This window comes from Drosophila sechellia, unplaced genomic scaffold (genome assembly GCF_004382195.2).
Source record: "Drosophila sechellia strain sech25 unplaced genomic scaffold, ASM438219v1 U_37, whole genome shotgun sequence".
Classification (NCBI taxonomy): domain Eukaryota; kingdom Metazoa; phylum Arthropoda; class Insecta; order Diptera; family Drosophilidae; genus Drosophila; species Drosophila sechellia.
Genome location: NW_022611305.1, coordinates 4,163 through 21,357, shown reverse-complemented (window position 1 = coordinate 21,357; position 17,195 = coordinate 4,163). Strand labels below are relative to the sequence as shown.

Below are 17,195 nucleotides of genomic sequence, written 5' to 3'. Positions count from 1 at the left end.
ATAATTGGCTAGGAAATGATACACGTTCCATTTAATCAAGTAAGTAAGGAAACAATAAGAGTAGTGGTATTTCATTGACGATACCAAACCGAGGTCTAATATCTCCCACTTATTCTACACCTCTTATGTCTCCTTACACTGCCAGATTAGAGTCAAGCTCAAAAGGGTCTTCTTTCCCCGCTAATTATTCCAAGCCCGTTCCCTTGGCTGTGGTTTCGCTAGATAGTAGATAGGGACAGTGACTTTCGGACCTCTCCGAACTTGTTTTACGTGGCGTGTTCCACACTGAAGGATTACAACCACGACACCTGAACACCCACAAGTGGTGCATGTATCAACATGGTGCATGAGTCTGGATACGCCAGACAAACGTCCCGGACTGGAAGCTATAGCTATGTACATAGCGACCACCCCGGTAGCAATTCGAGTACTTGCTTGCCGGGCAAGCACTCCCCCTTGCTGAGGAGCGAGATCTACCTAAAATCTCTACTGATCTCTGGGTCACAGCACCCGAGTTTTGCGCAACTAGCACCGTAACTCAAACGTCGAACACGAAGGCTCTACCCGCGATATGGGTATCAACCACAGCCACCACGATACTCCCACCAGGGGGCCTACCTCAATGTGCTGTCTTGGAGCAGCACAACCCGTGGTACCGAAAGAGAGGCTCGGTGGGCCTCCTCCTTTTGCTCCGACAAGCATGGTTAGAGGAACCAGTCGCTATATTAGTCGCCTCTTACGACAAGCAATAGCGGGCTGTGGAAGTATTCTCGCCCGCTAACCACACGGCGAAGTTTTGGGCTAAATACCCCTCCTCCTACGGAACACCTCGTCCGCAAACGCTGCCAGCCGTTGAATCCTCTGCTGATCTTCCAGGATTCTATTGAAGGTCCAGTTTTCGCCAAGGCGCTGCACTCCAAGTCCATCGAGGTTTCGCAAATCTGCATATAGAGGACAAGCGCACAATATGTGCATCCAGTCCTCATGTGGATCACCACAAGCGCAAGCAGTGGTATCGCTGAGGGCTCTCCCTTGCAAAAATGCGTTAAACGACCCGTGACCTGTCAGCAGGAAAAGACGTCCTCATCGAGAATCCAAAGCTTGGATCTCGATAGGCGAGAGTGACGTATGGGATGAACTTGTGCGTCACCCGTCCTGGTTCGCTGTCGTCATCCCATCTGTTTTGCCAATTCTGCAGCAAGCACTCCTCTAGGCGAGTCTTCCTCTGCTTCCAGCTTAGACACGTAGTGTCCTCGCCGTATAGCCAGTCGTTCTCCTCCAGCGGGTATCCACGCTTCAGCTTGTACTTGACCGCTAAAAAACTTAGCAGCCAAGTCAAGCGGGGGAGCTCCGCCAAGTACCTGCAGTGCCACTGTGGACACTGTTCGGCATACCGAAAGGCATCCAAGCAGGATTAGCCTCTGGCAGGAGGCTAGTCGTCTCCGGGCGGCTACCTGTTCGGCGGTGTCATACCATACCGGGGCACCAAACAGCACACAAGGTGCCATGAGTCCGTCATATATGGTCCGCCTGGCTCGAGGACTGAAGCCCCAGTCGGCTCGAAGCACACGCGCCAATGCTCCAACGACTCCGGTCATCCGCTGGCGAAGCGAAGCTATGTGCGTGAGGAATTTCATTCCTTCACTGACCGTGATGCCAAGGTACCGACAGCTACGCACATACGGAAGGTTCGCTCCAGCAAACCTCACCGTAGGCGCACGTCTCAAGGCACCTTTCAGCAGCATTATTACCGTCTTGCTGGTCGAGACGGTAACGCCAACTTCCGCTCCCCACGCTTCTACGATGGACATCAGCTCTGCACCTTTTTCCTCTAGCTCAGCTCGGGAATTTCCCTCGACGAGAAGCAGCAAGTCATCCGCGTATGCACTCAGCTGGCAATACGGCTGGAGACGCTGAAGCAGTACATCCATCAGTATGTCCCAGATAAATGGGCCACTGATTGACCCCTGCGGGCAGCCTCTAGTTACCGGTACATCCACAGTACCGGAACTGCTTCGGATCACTGCTCTTCGGCCGGAGAAAAAGCTCTGCCACAAGCCCATCTCCCGGCATCCCAAGTCGGCTAGTCGGCGGAGTGCAGCACTCCATTCGACGTTGTCGAATGCTCCTTTGAAGTCCACGAATGTGCCGAGCACGTATTGCGCCGGGCTGGCACAAACACTGCTCTTCACGTGCCTCCAAGCATCCTCCACACATCGTCCTTGGCGAAATCCAAATTGCCATCTGCAGCCTTCCGGAAGAACTTCTCTCACACGATTCACCATGATGGCCTCGAGCACCTTACCAAAGACTGGTAGCAAGCATATTCCTCTATATGAGGAGGGCTCACATTTGTCCTTATCTGGCCCTTTGAGCAGCGAGACAACTCGTGGGCACTTCCACTCAGCGGGAAAGTATCCTAATCGGATGCATCGGGAAAACAACGATGCAAGGTGCTCGGGTATGGCGCGCCAGACTGCCTTGCAGATAGTGCCATTAATGCCGTCCAAGCCGGGACTTCGAGGGCCGGTGGGACTTCCTCCGCGATGGCAGTCGGTGCTTCGGACTCCGCAACTGGGAAGAAATTGCGGAGGAGCACTCGTGCACAGTCACCCCAATCGGTGATCATCTCGCCATTCACGCGGAGGCACCCAATCTCCGTGCACTTCCTGCGGCCTCGGCAAATCTTATAGACGCGCCCCATGGGTCGTCGGCATGATCTCCCACGAAGCGTTTCCACTCATCCATTTTCGCCCTCCAAATGAGCTTCTTGTAGTTGGCTGAGGCCCGCCTCAGATCGACCAATACACGCTCTATTGCGGCATCATCATCATGACGCCTTCCATTTTGAAGTAGGCGACGAAGTCTCCGGACTTCGCGCCTTGCATCACAGAGGTCGGCAGTCCACCAACGTGCTCTCCTGTTGGGCAATCGGATGGACTTTCTTCCCAGCGCAATATCACATACATTATGTACTATACTGCGCAGGGTCGAAACTTGCTGGTCCAACGGCGACTCTGAGAAGTTTTCCGGAAGTTCGGCTGCTCTACTCACCATTTCCTCCTTGAACAATCGCCAACGTGCATTGGAGAAGTTCCAGGACGGCACAGGAGCTATGCTCTCAACTGCGCGCGCGGTAGTTGGCTCGGCCACAACAGTAATGATGTTGTGGTCACTCAATTCCCACTCGTCCACTCTCCACTCATATGTGGCCCACATAGATGCTGCCTCATTGACGATTGTCACGTCGATATCGCTTGTAGCTCTGTAATTATCGAACGTGTACACCTCTGTTGACTGGTTTAGGGCGGCGACTCTTGCCTCCAGCATCCACTCTGACAGCAGCTCACCCCGTCTGTAGTTAGCTTGCCCCTCGGCATGACGAGAGAGTTTGCTAAGCCACATGGGGGACACTGCATTCGCGTCGAGGCCCAGGATTGCGGGGGTTCTGCTGGCCTGCAGCAGGACCGCATCCATGTACCGGATGTACGGTTCCAGAGGTGCATCATACTGCAGTATGCGGCGCAAAGGAAGATTGAGCCAAAACTCCCTTTCACGACCAGACATACGCCATAATCTGTGTGAGGGTCTCCACTGGCATACAGATGGCTTCCTGGTGATCCACTAGGATGGCTGCCTTCCCTCGCCGATCGATGAAAATTCTCATTCCTTCAGGCAGCACATCCATTCCGTCCCCGCCGAGATACGGCTCCTGCACCAGCGCGAACATAGACTCCGATCTCCTGAGTCGGACTCCGAGCTCGATGGTCGCAGCTCGGCCTCGGCCACAGTTCGCTTGGATGAAGCTAAACATTAGTGTCTAGCTTGCACCCTCGCCAGCAACGCCCCGTATATCGGGCAAACGCTCGAGAGCATGTAATGCCCCGAGGGTTGCCCTCTGTGGCGGCAGTTCCGGCAGTCCACCGGGTTTTGGCACTTTGCCGCAGTGTGGCCTTGTTGCCCGCACTGGCGGCAGACACTATCCTTCTGCCGGCATTCGCTGACCTTGTGGTCGAAACCCACACATCTGTGGCAGGCGTATGTGCGGACCTGTGACCGGCATCGGAATGAGAACCACTTGATGTAGACACGACCTACATCAAGCTTCGCCATCGCCCGTCGTCAACCTCCAGCGTCACATTTACTGTGGCGCCGTCAGCTACCGACCACGCCTTGGTCACCAGGTGCACTGACTTCTTAAACTGGGCCAGATTCATTTCGCTGTCGAAGTTGTTTTCGTGGAGCTCCTTCATAAACTCCTCAGGGCCGATAGCTGTGTCGACGTCATATACGACGACCTTCGGCTTCTCGGCCGCATTCCGTGCCACATTTAGGCCAACCTCGGCGAATCTTTTTGAAGCGACCACCTTCTGCAGCTCTCCCACCGAAGGAGTGCGAATGATCGCACCACCACCTCGACGGAGCTCACGGACCTCGTGTACTCTGACTCCGAGAGAGGGTGCAACCATCGTTCGCACCTTTTCCGCTATGTCTTTCCCCGATAGCGCAGGGTCGTCGCACTTCACCACCGCTGACCACGTCTCGCGGACCTTGGTAGTCCGCGGGGCAGCGATGGGTGCAACCTGCTGCATCTGGGGAGCATTGGCGGCCGTATTTTTCAACAGATTCAACGACGGCGGCGGCGGTGGCGGCATAGCAAGCCGCGTCTCCAGCTCTCCGCACCGGAGCATTAGCGCCAACACCAGCTCATCGTAGCGGCTGATAGCATACGAGAGCTCTTCCGTGTCCACTTCTCCTAGTCTGCGGAAGCTGCTTCTCACCATGCGCTGTGTGGCCGACAGCTCTGCCATCATGGCTGCTTGCCCAGCACGGGCGGCAGCGGTGGCGGCAGTGGCAGTGGTGGCAACAATTTAGCAGCAGTGAAAACGGCGGAGGCAGCAGTGTGGTCGGCAGCAGGGGCAGCAGTAGGATCAGCAGCGGTGGCAGCAGCGTGGGGGGGGGGCAGCATCAATGGCAGCGTTCTCCGTAGCCGCCCGGGCGTCCTCCAGCGACGAAAACGGCTCCTCCAGTACCCCAACGGGTTCTGGCACTCCATTCGATGCCAGGGCAACCAATTTCGCCTGCGTTGGCGCCGAGCTCTTAGATGCCAGATGGCTTCTGCGCCTGCCTCGTCTGGACTTCATCGAGGCACTACTTCCGCTCAAGGCACTCGCGCTGCTGTCGCTCTCCATCGGCATAAATACGATGGTGGCTCCACCTACCGTCGACGCCAGCAACCGTATGCTCGTTTACTCGCTGACAAAAGGTAGTTGCTCTGGAACTCGAGCTCCACCTATCGGTAGAGTCTGGTAGCACTAAAACTCTCCCTATACACAAACCTTAGCAGTGACTCCCACCAATAAGCTTTGTGACAGCTGATCAAAAAGCTTACTCGAAAAAACTTACTCGTAAGCTCGCCTTCAGCACGTGCTGAGTGGAAAATTCCCAACAATTAATTGTTAATTACTTCCAAACCGCTTGTTTATAACACACGAAAATTAGCACACGACTTTCGCGGAGCACTAATTCACCGATTTTATTACTTTCCAAACACGGAAAACCAAGTTCTTCGCAATCTGTACACGAGCGCAACGAAAACACGTCCGTCGTTAATCCATTCATTCGCGTAGATAGGGACAGTAGGAATCTCGTTAATCCATTCATGCGCGTCACTAATTAGATGACGAGGCATTTGGCTATTTTTTTTTTTTTTTTGATCGCGGAGGTATGGAAATCTATCGAAAGATACTAGGTCTGTCAACACTTCAGTTTCCTAGCATGCACGATTCATTGCTCTATCTGAACCGAAGTTCCGCAACGCCTACGTACTAAAACCATCCTCATAGCCAATTTATATATTACCATTATTTGCGATGTTTATGCCTTTATTGATGTTATGCCAAGACAGCAAGCAAATGTTTTGAACCAAACGTTTTAGCTAAGTCCAATCTCGGGAAAACCCGCTCAGGTACATGAACTGTTTAAAACAACCGAGACTGCCTCTCATAACCTGGACGCTAATGATATGACTATCATATTTGCTGAGGAGACCCTTCGCTATCAATCTTTTAACGGATTGACCACTCCAGATCCCCCTCCAGTTCAGGGTGGCAGAATGGAATTCAATGTCACCTGCGGCTTCGAATCTGCGACGCAACTCAGTTCGTATGTCCGGTCTGTCGTATCTATTGATTTTGCGCTGGTGTGCATCATCCATAGAGTGTCCGTCTGTCACAATTTGTATGTCGATCACATCAATGTGATTTTGTCGTAGTGCCACCAGGTCTGGTTTATTAAGACCGGATTCGCACTGCAGACTTGGTTCAACAATGACTACGCAGCCTCTCTCCTCAAGTCCCCGCTTGATTCGATTTACTACGCAGTTGTGTCTAGCTATGCGCCTCCCATGCGATCGGTAACATTTTTGCATAATATGGTTTGTTGTTTCGGGAGCGTCACATCCTGCACGACACTGTCGTTCCAATTCGTGCCTTCCCCTTGTAGTACGAGACTTCGTGGGTAGGGCATTTATCCGCAGACGAATACCGTCTATATATTCCTTTCCTGTTAGTAAACGCGTGGGTTGATTAACCCACCCGTGTTGCGGGCCCCAATGGCCTGCTTCACGGAGTCCGCTACCATCAACTGAGAGGTACAATTTGTTCGCCCAATATTTTTCTATTGCCGGACGCGATAACAATTCATTTTGTTCTGCTAATAATCTATCTCGGGCCCGTTGTTTTTCTGCTTCGAGGAAAGAGCTGGCTACCTCGTTTTGCGTGAGGTGAGGCCATTTAATATTACTCAAACGTCTTAGCCTTAACATTGGAGCTACCCATCTAAGTGATGGAATTCCGAGACCTCCACTTTTTGGGGGTGCGTGAATGAATGCTATCGGTATATCCAGCGGAAGATTTAGCCATCTTCGCACATAGTATCGTATTAGTTTGTCAGTTTTTCGTAGGATGCCTATCGCCACACTCCCAAGGGCTAACTTGTGATAGAGCTGTGGGATAAGGACAGTCCTAAGGGCGAACATCCTCTGTTGTGGTTTGAGGGGGCCTTTGTCAATCTTTGTAGCTTCGGACCAATGTCCTCGGCCGGATTGCATCGAACCCTCCCGGTTGCAGTGAAGTTGATGCCTAAGTACTTCCACTCGTCCGTTCGCTTCAATGATGGAATCTCCCTTGAGCCTACGTAAAAGCTCTGTGCCTCTAGCACGGTACACTTCTGTTTCGGCTGGCCCTTAATGCCAACGGTAAAACATTTGTCGGCATTAAGTTTGAGGCCGACGAGAGATAGAAAATCCAACGTTCTGTCCAACAATACTTGAAGTCCCATTCGAGTTTCAGCAAATAGTACCAAATCATCTGCAAACGCGGCCGCGTTAGTAATGGCATTTCCGACTCTGGCACCAATTTCGCTGGGTAGGTTTCTAAGTAACCTGTCCATTACCAAGTTAAATAGAATAGGAGACAAAGGGTCACCCTGCTTCACTCCTCTAGCAGGGACGAATTCCTCTGAACTCCAACCGTCCCCATTGAGACTGGTACCGCCACCCTCGTACGTATTCTGTACGTAGTCAACGAAGCCCTTTGGCGCACCATAAGCACGTAAGGTGTCATATATAGATGCATGCGATAAAGAATCGAATGCCTTGCTTACATCTAAATTTGCAATGTAGCAAGATCTAAAGTGCTTATGGCTATGCCTCAAGACTAAGTCAACTATCGTCGCGTTATCGGCACATCCGTCGGTAGGTAAGAAGCCCCGCTGGCGCGGGTCCCAATTGATTGATGAGTTCAACCGGGTTGCCAATATTGCATTTAGCTGTCTTACCAGGACTGAAGGCACCGATATTGGACGAAAGTCTTGCGGTCGCTTCGCCGTCACCGTCTTCGGGATGAAGACGGTTCTGGCCAGTCGGATAGAGTGTGGTAGATTGCCGCACCATAGAATTAGGTTCATTATTCGCAACATAATACCTGACGGCACCTCCCTGGCTGTTTTTGGAGTTATCCCGTCAGGCCCCGGAGATGAAGATAATGAGATTCTTGATGCCCGAAGGTCGTGCTCTGTAATAGCAGACCAAACCCTCTCAAGCGAGTGATCCATTTGTATCACTTCTCTACTGCAAGAGCTTGGGCTAGGCTGAGTCATTACTTCTCTCCAGTAAGGAACCATTACTTCTTGGCTTGGCATTACCGACTCATCAGTTCCATTTAGCAAGGACTTGATGCATCTTCCTTTATGCTTATCCCAGTTACGCTGGACGACAGCATACTGCTGCCTTCTGCTTTCTCTCCTATTTCGAGGCCTCCGAGGAGGTCTCGTCAGAGTGTGACGTACACCCTGTGCCGGAAAAATTCCTAGGAGATATAGCGATAAGCATTGGAGAGTGGTTTCCTTTCCCTCGAGCTCTGCCCTGTCAATGATCGTTTGTAGCTCTTGGGCTCTCCATTTGGAATGGCATTCTACGGGGCTATACCCACGCAGTGTCCGCAAAATTTCCCTGTTCGACTGTTCGAAGGGTGTGATTGGAGTTGTTTCTGATGTTGTTACTTGGTGGTTTTGCTCACTTCTACTAGGGCGGCGCCTTATGGTTAGATTTGCAACTTCCGGGACGAGAGCTGATTGCCTTCTTATCTGCTCTATTTTCTCCTTATAATCGCCCCTTTGTCTTAGCTTTTTGATGGCTTCGACGCTGCGGTTTGCAAAATACACCGCTAGTTGCTTGTTTATGTGTTTATGTCCATTTGCTGTGAGCTCAACCTCCTTTCTCGCCATCATCCACTTCTCTTCCTCACTCCACCTTGCCTTTATATCGACACGTCGACGTTCTTCATCAAGTTCGTCTGGGTGCCGAGATCGCATGTGAACACCGAGTCCTCTCTTGCTGTTAAAGGACCGGCCACATACTGTGCAGGGTACCCTAGATAGAGTAGCCGCTGCGTTTGGTTCATATTGGTCCTCCGGGAAGATGTCCACGGAGGGTCGGGTCGTCATCAGATTGCGTAAATTGCTCCGAGGCTCGTTATTTCTATTTGTAGTTCCAATATGAATAAATTTCCTCTGGGGAACCAACCCATCGGAAAAGTTTTGCCGCTCAAATTAGCTGCTAAACAAGTTTAGCATTACCGGGGACCACCACGAGGAGGTTTTGAGTCGACTTGAGTAAAGGAGAGACTTGTGAGTTACAGAGTAAAATTCCCCTTCCGCACACCATATGATATGACTTACGAATTACAGAAAAATACTCCCCCTCTGCTCGCAATTACCCCTGATCCCCCTTAAGAGAGTCATAGTTACTCCCGCCGTTGACCCGCGCTTACTTGAATTTCTTCACTTTGACATTCAGAGCACTGGGCAGAAATCACATTGTGTCAACACCCGCTAGGGCCATCACAATGCTTTGTTTTAATTAGACAGTCGGATTCCCCAAGTCCGTGCCAGTTCTGAATTGATTGTTAATTGATAATCGTTATAATTGATAAGAACTAATTGGTTTAACCCAAATAGTATTCTTAAAAATTTAGCAAGAAAGTTCCACAATTGGCTACGTAACTAAACTATCCGGGGAACAAGTAACTAACATAAATGCTAGAAACTCTATTTACCCAGAACGAGCACATAAACCATGTTATTGTTTCCCAATCAAGCCCGACTATCTCAATCTTCAGAGCCAATCCTTATCCCGAAGTTACGGATCTAATTTGCCGACTTCCCTTACCTACATTATTCTATCGACTAGAGACTCTTCACCTTGGAGACCAGCTGCGGATATTGGTACGGCCTGTTGAGAAGTTTGCGTGTCCCCACCATAAATTTTCAAGGTCCGAGGAGAAAATATCGACACAACAGTATATGTCATGCTCTTCTAGCCCATCTACCATATCTCTCTGCGAAAGACTTCCATGGTAGTACGGCTATAAACAGAAAAGAAAACTCTTCCGATATCTCTCGACGGCTTCTTTATGGTCGTTCCTGTTGCCAGGATGAGCACGAGGCCCATATTTAATAACAAACGGATACTCAACAGGTTACGGAATTGGAACCGTATTCCCTTTCGTTCAAAATTATTCAAGTGTATTATATTCGCTTTGTTTATATAGTTAGGCATTTTTGTTTTACTTGAAAATTTTCGGCTTTCGCCTTGAACTTAGGACCGACTAACTCGTGATCAACCACTGTTCACACGAAACCCTTCTCCACTTCAGTCCTCCAAGGTCTCATTCGATTATTTGCTACTACCACCAAGATCTGTACCAATGGCAGCTCCATGCAGGCTTACGCCAAACACTTCTACGCATACCATTGTACCTTCCTACTCACTAAAGTTTCAAAATTTATATCACAAGTAATATAAATCATCTACTTTAGCGGTAATGTATAGGTATACAACTTAAGCGCCATCCATTTTAAGGGCTAGTTGCTTCGGCAGGTGAGTTGTTACACACTCCTTAGCGGATTTCGACTTCCATGATCACCGTCCTGCTGTTTTAAGCAACCAACGCCTTTCATGGTATCTGCATGAGTTGTTAATTTGGGCACCGTAACATTACGTTTGGTTCATCCCACAGCGCCAGTTCTGCTTACCAAAAGTGGCCCACTGGGCACATTATATCATAACCTTGAACTTCATATCAAGAAAGTTAAGGTTCTTACCCATTTAAAGTTTGAGAATAGGTTAAGATCGTTTCGACCCTAAGGCCTCTAATCATTCGCTTTACCAGATAAGATTATTTTATATAATATTAAAATGCACCAGCTATCCTGAGGGAAACTTCGGAAGGAACCAGCTACTAGATGGTTCGATTGGTCTTTCGCCCCTATACTCAATTCTGACAATCGATTTGCACGTCAGAACTGTTTCGGTCTTCCATCAGGGTTTCCCCTGACTTCAACCTGTTCAAGTATAGTTCACCATCTTTCGGGTCACAGCATATATGCTCAAGGTACGTTCCAGTTAGAGGCATAAATAATATAAATATACATTATACATAACTATATAGAACGCCCCGGGATTGTGTTAATTAGCTATAAATAGCTAAAAAACTAATCCCATTATTAGTCAAGTTAATTACGCTATTAGGTTTACATCCCAATAACTTGCACATATGTTAGACTCCTTGGTCCGTGTTTCAAGACGGGTCCCGAAGGTATCCTGAATCTTTCGCATTGTTAATCATACAAGAGCATATAATAAACACAAAAATCAATGATAATTATGCCATTATATAATTCCGAAAAATTAACGCTCTGTAATAATATAAATCTATCAGCACTTTATCAAATTAATAACATTTATTCTGTGTTAAAATGCAAGCAATTTAATTGGAATAAACTATAAGTTATATTTTATGATAAATTTGGGATATGCTAATAGATTACAATGTCCTTATATGGAAAAAATGCACATTATTCTTAATAATATTATTTAAATATTACAATTTTAATGATGAATTTTCCATAACGGATATTCAGGTTCATCGGGCTTAACCTCTAAGCAGTTTCACGTACTGTTTAACTCTCTATTCAGAGTTCTTTTCAACTTTCCCTCACGGTACTTGTTTACTATCGGTCTCATGGTTATATTTAGTTTTAGATGGAGTTTACCACCCACTTAGTGCTGCACTATCAAGCAACACGACTCTTTGGAAACATCATCTAGCAATCATTAACGTTATACGGGCCTGGCACCCTCTATGGGTAAATGGCCTCATTTAAGAAGGACTTAAATCATTAATTTCTCATACTAGAATATTGACGCTCCATACACTGCATCTCACATTTGCCATATAGACAAAGTGACTTAGTGCTGAACTGTTTTCTTTTCGCTCGCCGCTACTAAGAAAATCCTTGTTAGTTTCTTTTCCTCCCCTAATTAATATGCTTAAATTCAGGGGGTAGTCCCATATGAGTTGAGGTTGTATATATAACTATATTTTGCCATAAATTCTTTATATATAAATGATAAAACAATCAATTAAATTCGTTATAAATAGTTCCAATAGTTCTTGTAAGCAAAGTCATTTTTTATCCATTTAACGAACCAACGAAGAATAATAACAAAACCAAGATTTTTCTTTTTCCGAATCATTAATAAGAGACAATTCTAGATGAAAAATATTTCAATTTTTTATGCTAGACATTTCTCAGTATTATTTGATTGAAAAAGAAAATATTTCTCTTCGTTTTTCACATTCAAATGTGAGATAATGTTTTTCATTTCTTTTTTAATATTATGAATAAAATCATTATTTAATCCAATAATATACCATATGCTTATAAAAAATTTATAAACAACTTAATTAGCATAGTCTTACAACCCTCAACCATATGTAGTCCAAGCAGCACTATAAAATTAATTAAAGTACATAACAGCATGGACTGCGATATGCGTTCAAAATGTCGATGTTCATGTGTCCTGCAGTTCACACGATGACGCACAGTTTGCTGCGTTCTTCATCGACCCATGAGCCGAGTGATCCACCGCTTAGAGTTTTATAATTCAATTTTATATAATGTCAATATTGTTTTTATTGAAAGAAATTAAAAATACACCATTTTACTGGCATATATCAATTCCTTCAATAATTTTATTTTTATACCTAAAATAAATGTTGCGAAATGTCTTAGTTTCATATAAGCATTATGTATCATAATAATCTGGTTATGGTTTGCTATTTTGGGTGACACATACTGCAAAATTTATATAAAACATTAACCTGATGGATGACAGGTACAAACATTGTATATTTTAGGTTGTTGCATTAGCCAACGTATGCTCATAACATAGATGAACAATACATATTCGCAACGCGTGTATATTATGGTCCATATACACACACACTTATTTTGATTACCACACATTCAAAATTATTTTTATTTTAATTCGACTTCTACTTTCGAATTTAGTTTAGTTTCTTCGATTTCCATTTTCGAGAATTTGTTTTTATAGGAAACGCCGTTGTTGTAGTAAGTACTGCCACAAATACGCACAGCAACATTAATAATGTTAAAGTCTTTTTATGAGGTTGCCAAGCCCCACATATAAAATAAAAGCCATCTTCATTTTATTTTGACTTTAACTTTTGATTCCGTGGAATCATTTTGTAATATTTTTATTTTGGTAAATTGTATTTATTTGTATTATAACAAATATTTATTAACGATAAGGATATTATACAATAATGATCCTTCCGCAGGTTCACCTACGGAAACCTTGTTACGACTTTTACTTCCTCTAAATAATCAAGTTCGGTCAACTTTTGCGAAACAACCGTAACACGCAAGGCGTCACAGTGATCACGTCCGGAGACCTCACTAAATAATTCAATCGGTAGTAGCGACGGGCGGTGTGTACAAAGGGCAGGGACGTAATCAATGCGAGTTAATGACTCACACTTACTGGGAATTCCAAGTTCATGTGAACAGTTTCAGTTCACAATCCCAAGCATGAAAGTGGTTCAGCGGTTTACCCGGACCTCTCGGTCTAGGAAATACACGTTGATACTTTCATTGTAGCGCGCGTGCAGCCCAGGACATCTAAGGGCATCACAGACCTGTTATTGCTCAATCTCATTATTGCTAGACGCAATTTGTCCATTTAAGAAGCTAGTGTCCTTATAATGGGACAAACCAACAGGTACGGCTCCACTTACATAAACACATTCAAACACAATAAACATTTTACTGCCACCATGAATGAAGGCTACATAAGCTTCAGCACCATAATCCTGAAGATATCTATTTAATATATTTGAGTCTCGTTCGTTATCGGAATTAACCAGACAAATCACTCCACGAACTAAGAACGGCCATGCACCACCACCCATAGATTCGAGAAAGAGCTATCAATCTGTCTTACACACTTATGTTCGGACCTGGTAAGTTTTCCCGTGTTGAGTCAAATTAAGCCGCAGGCTCCACTCCTGGTGGTGCCCTTCCGTCAATTCCTTTAAGTTTCAGCTTTGCAACCATACTTCCCCCGGAGCCCAAAAGCTTTGGTTTCCCGGGAAGCGACTGAGAGAGCCATAAAAGTAGCTACACCCAATTGCTAGCTGGCATCGTTTATGGTTAGAACTAGGGCGGTATCTGATCGCCTTCGAACCTCTAACTTTCGTTCTTGATTAATGAAAACATCTTTGGCAAATGCTTTCGCTTAAGTTAGTCTTACGACGGTCCAAGAATTTCACCTCTCGCGTCGTAATACTAATGCCCCCAAACTGCTTCTATTAATCATTACCTCTTGATCTGAAAACCAATGAAAGCAGAACAGAGGTCTTATTTCATTATCCCATGCACAGAATATTCAGGCATTTGAAGCCTGCTTTAAGCACTCTAATTTGTTCAAAGTAATAGTACCGGCCCACAATAACACTCGTTTAAGAGCACTAGTGCAGGTTTTTAAATAGGAGGAACATATGAAAAAATACAAGTATTTAATCACATATAAGAACTCCACCGGTAATACGCTTACATACATAAAGGTATAGTACTAACCACAATTGTAAGTTGTACTACCCGTATGAAGCACAAGTTCAACTACGAACGTTTTAACCGCAACAACTTTAATATACGCTATTGGAGCTGGAATTACCGCGGCTGCTGGCACCAGACTTGCCCTCCAATTGGTCCTTGTTAAAGGATTTAAAGTGTACTCATTCCAATTACAGGGCCTCGGATATGAGTCCTGTATTGTTATTTTTCGTCACTACCTCCCCGAGCTGGGAGTGGGTAATTTACGCGCCTGCTGCCTTCCTTAGATGTGGTAGCCGTTTCTCAGGCTCCCTCTCCGGAATCGAACCCTGATTCCCCGTTACCCGTTGCAACCATGGTAGTCCTAGATACTACCATCAAAAGTTGATAGGGCAGACATTTGAAAGATCTGTCGTCGGTACAAGACCATACGATCTGCATGTTATCTAGAGTTCAACCAATATAACGATCTTGCGATCGCTTGGTTTTAGCCTAATAAAAGCACATGTCCCATAAGGTTCATGTTTTAATTGCATGTATTAGCTCTAGAATTACCACAGTTATCCAAGTAACTGTTAACGATCTAAGGAACCATAACTGATATAATGAGCCTTTTGCGGTTTCACTTTTAATTCGTGTGTACTTAGACATGCATGGCTTAATCTTTGAGACAAGCATATAACTACTGGCAGGATCAACCAGAATAATGTTTTTCCTTCATATTCCATTCATATTTTTTGAATCGAAATAAGCAATATAATAGATATATAGATTTTTCACTTTATATAATTCCATGATTTTTATTATATTGAATAAAATTCAATATTTCGCCTTTGGGTAAAATTTTAAATATATAAATATAAGTAAAAAATCTATTCGATTACGGCCATTTTTATATAGCATTCGTAATCCATATAGTAAAATAGTTTTTAATTTGAGTCGAATAAATGATCCGTAATTGAACTAAGATCAACGCCGAAATAAATAAAAACTCCGAATGAATCCGCTTTGCGTTTTTATTGATTGAATATCAGCTTAAGACTGAAACAGTTGGTGTGAGAAAATCTTAGATGTACTGGGTTAGTGGGTTGTTTACTTGATCTGCGCGAGAGCGCTTCTTACTTATGCTTATGTGCATACATATGAAAAAGAATTCTTATGTGCTACGTGGCTATGTGCCTGCCTAATGGCTGGGTTCTGATTTCGGCTTAAGTGGATGCGCGGCTTAAGTGGGTGCGCAATATCGGGGTATTTAAAAGTGGGTGCGCAATATCGGAAAATGTTTGTTTATTTAACAAGGCATCGATGCGGCGGACCACTGCGGTCGGTCATTTGTATAAGTGAATTATGAGGAAGGCATAATTACGTTACTTCCCTCCCCTTAAAGAGAAGCCTATGCATAGGCTGATGCTGTTGGGTACAATAAGGGAGGTAATGGATTTCGTTCAATTTCTATTTCTTGAGGCTGTTCTTGATTTGTTTTCGATTGTTTTCTTATTTTCCTATATAAAATTATAAATGGATTTTGGGTTACATATTTTGATAATCCGTATAGTATAATAAGTACAATAATAATAAGTGTTACTATGATATAAAATATGGTATTATTTTTGTTTATTAGATTCACAACGTCATCGTGTTTTAACGTCTTTATCTTAATTATATCCAGTGGTGCGTATAACGGTGTTAAGTTTATTTCCGGGGTAAAATAATTTTTACTTAAGATAATGTTTTCAATTTCAATTCTGCATAGATTTACAGTAATAATTTTGTTTCCCTTTATCTTGACATTGTTATTCAATTTTTGACAGTTTTCTACTATGCTAGTTTCTGTTAAATTCCATGTTAAAATTATATTTGGCTCAACATATTTAATCATTTCTTTTGTTGGGATTTGAATAAAATTGCAAATTGGATTTTTACGCTTAATTATGTTTACGATGCAATCATTATTTATTTCTTCATTTTTTTGATTAAAGATTTTATTTTTATTTTCAAAGTAAGACTCATGGTCTGAGTAATCTAACTGGTATCCGTTTTGATCAGGATAAGGGATAATTTTAAATTGGGACTTTATTAAAAGTTTTTTTTTTTTAAACTGTGTTTTATAGTAATGAGTGACTCTATTTCGATTTGTGATTTTATAATGATCGGAGTCTATTTGTTCTACATTTTTGTTTGCTTTAAATGGGTTTTCCAATTTTCCCTTCTGTAGAGGACCTTTTCTAAATCGAGTGTCTATATCAAATTCTTGCCTGTTACTATTTATTTTTTCTATTTGCCTCTCTTTAATTCTTTGAGTGTCTAAAATTGGTCGACCAGAGTAAAGAAAAATGTTAGCAGGGGTCTGTCCAGTAGTGTCATGCTTAGTTTTGTGATTGTATATGTAGAGAATGGTTTCAATTTTGCTTTGTTTAGCTTCCTTATCGTTAGATGAATTAATTATTCGAATTTTTTCGTTTATTGTTTTATGTAACCTTTCTATATCTGCTACTCCGTTTTTAGCTGTGTTAAGTTGTAAATCAATCTCCTCACTTTCAAGCCATCGCTTAAGGGCTAAGCTGGAGAATGCGCCGTCTCTATCTGCTTTTAATAATATGGGCTTACCTAATTGATTAAAAATTCGCATTAATGCATTTCTACACTCTATCCAATCTTTTGTTTTAATTTGTTCAAGGGTTGCGAATTTCGAGTAAACGTCGATACAACTAATG

General features: G+C 44.4%; 2 non-coding genes across 2 annotated transcripts; both read right to left on the bottom strand.

Moving 5' to 3' along the window:
- Nucleotides 1-12,325: 12,325 nt before the first annotated feature.
- Nucleotides 12,326-12,504, bottom strand: LOC116803255. Its single transcript, XR_004363501.1, has one exon. It is a non-coding gene; the product is annotated as a 5.8S ribosomal RNA (ribosomal RNA).
- A 687-nt stretch (nucleotides 12,505-13,191) lies between these two features.
- On the bottom strand, nucleotides 13,192-15,186 carry LOC116803256. Its single transcript, XR_004363502.1, has one exon. It is a non-coding gene; the product is annotated as a small subunit ribosomal RNA (ribosomal RNA).
- Nucleotides 15,187-17,195: the final 2,009 nt, after the last annotated feature.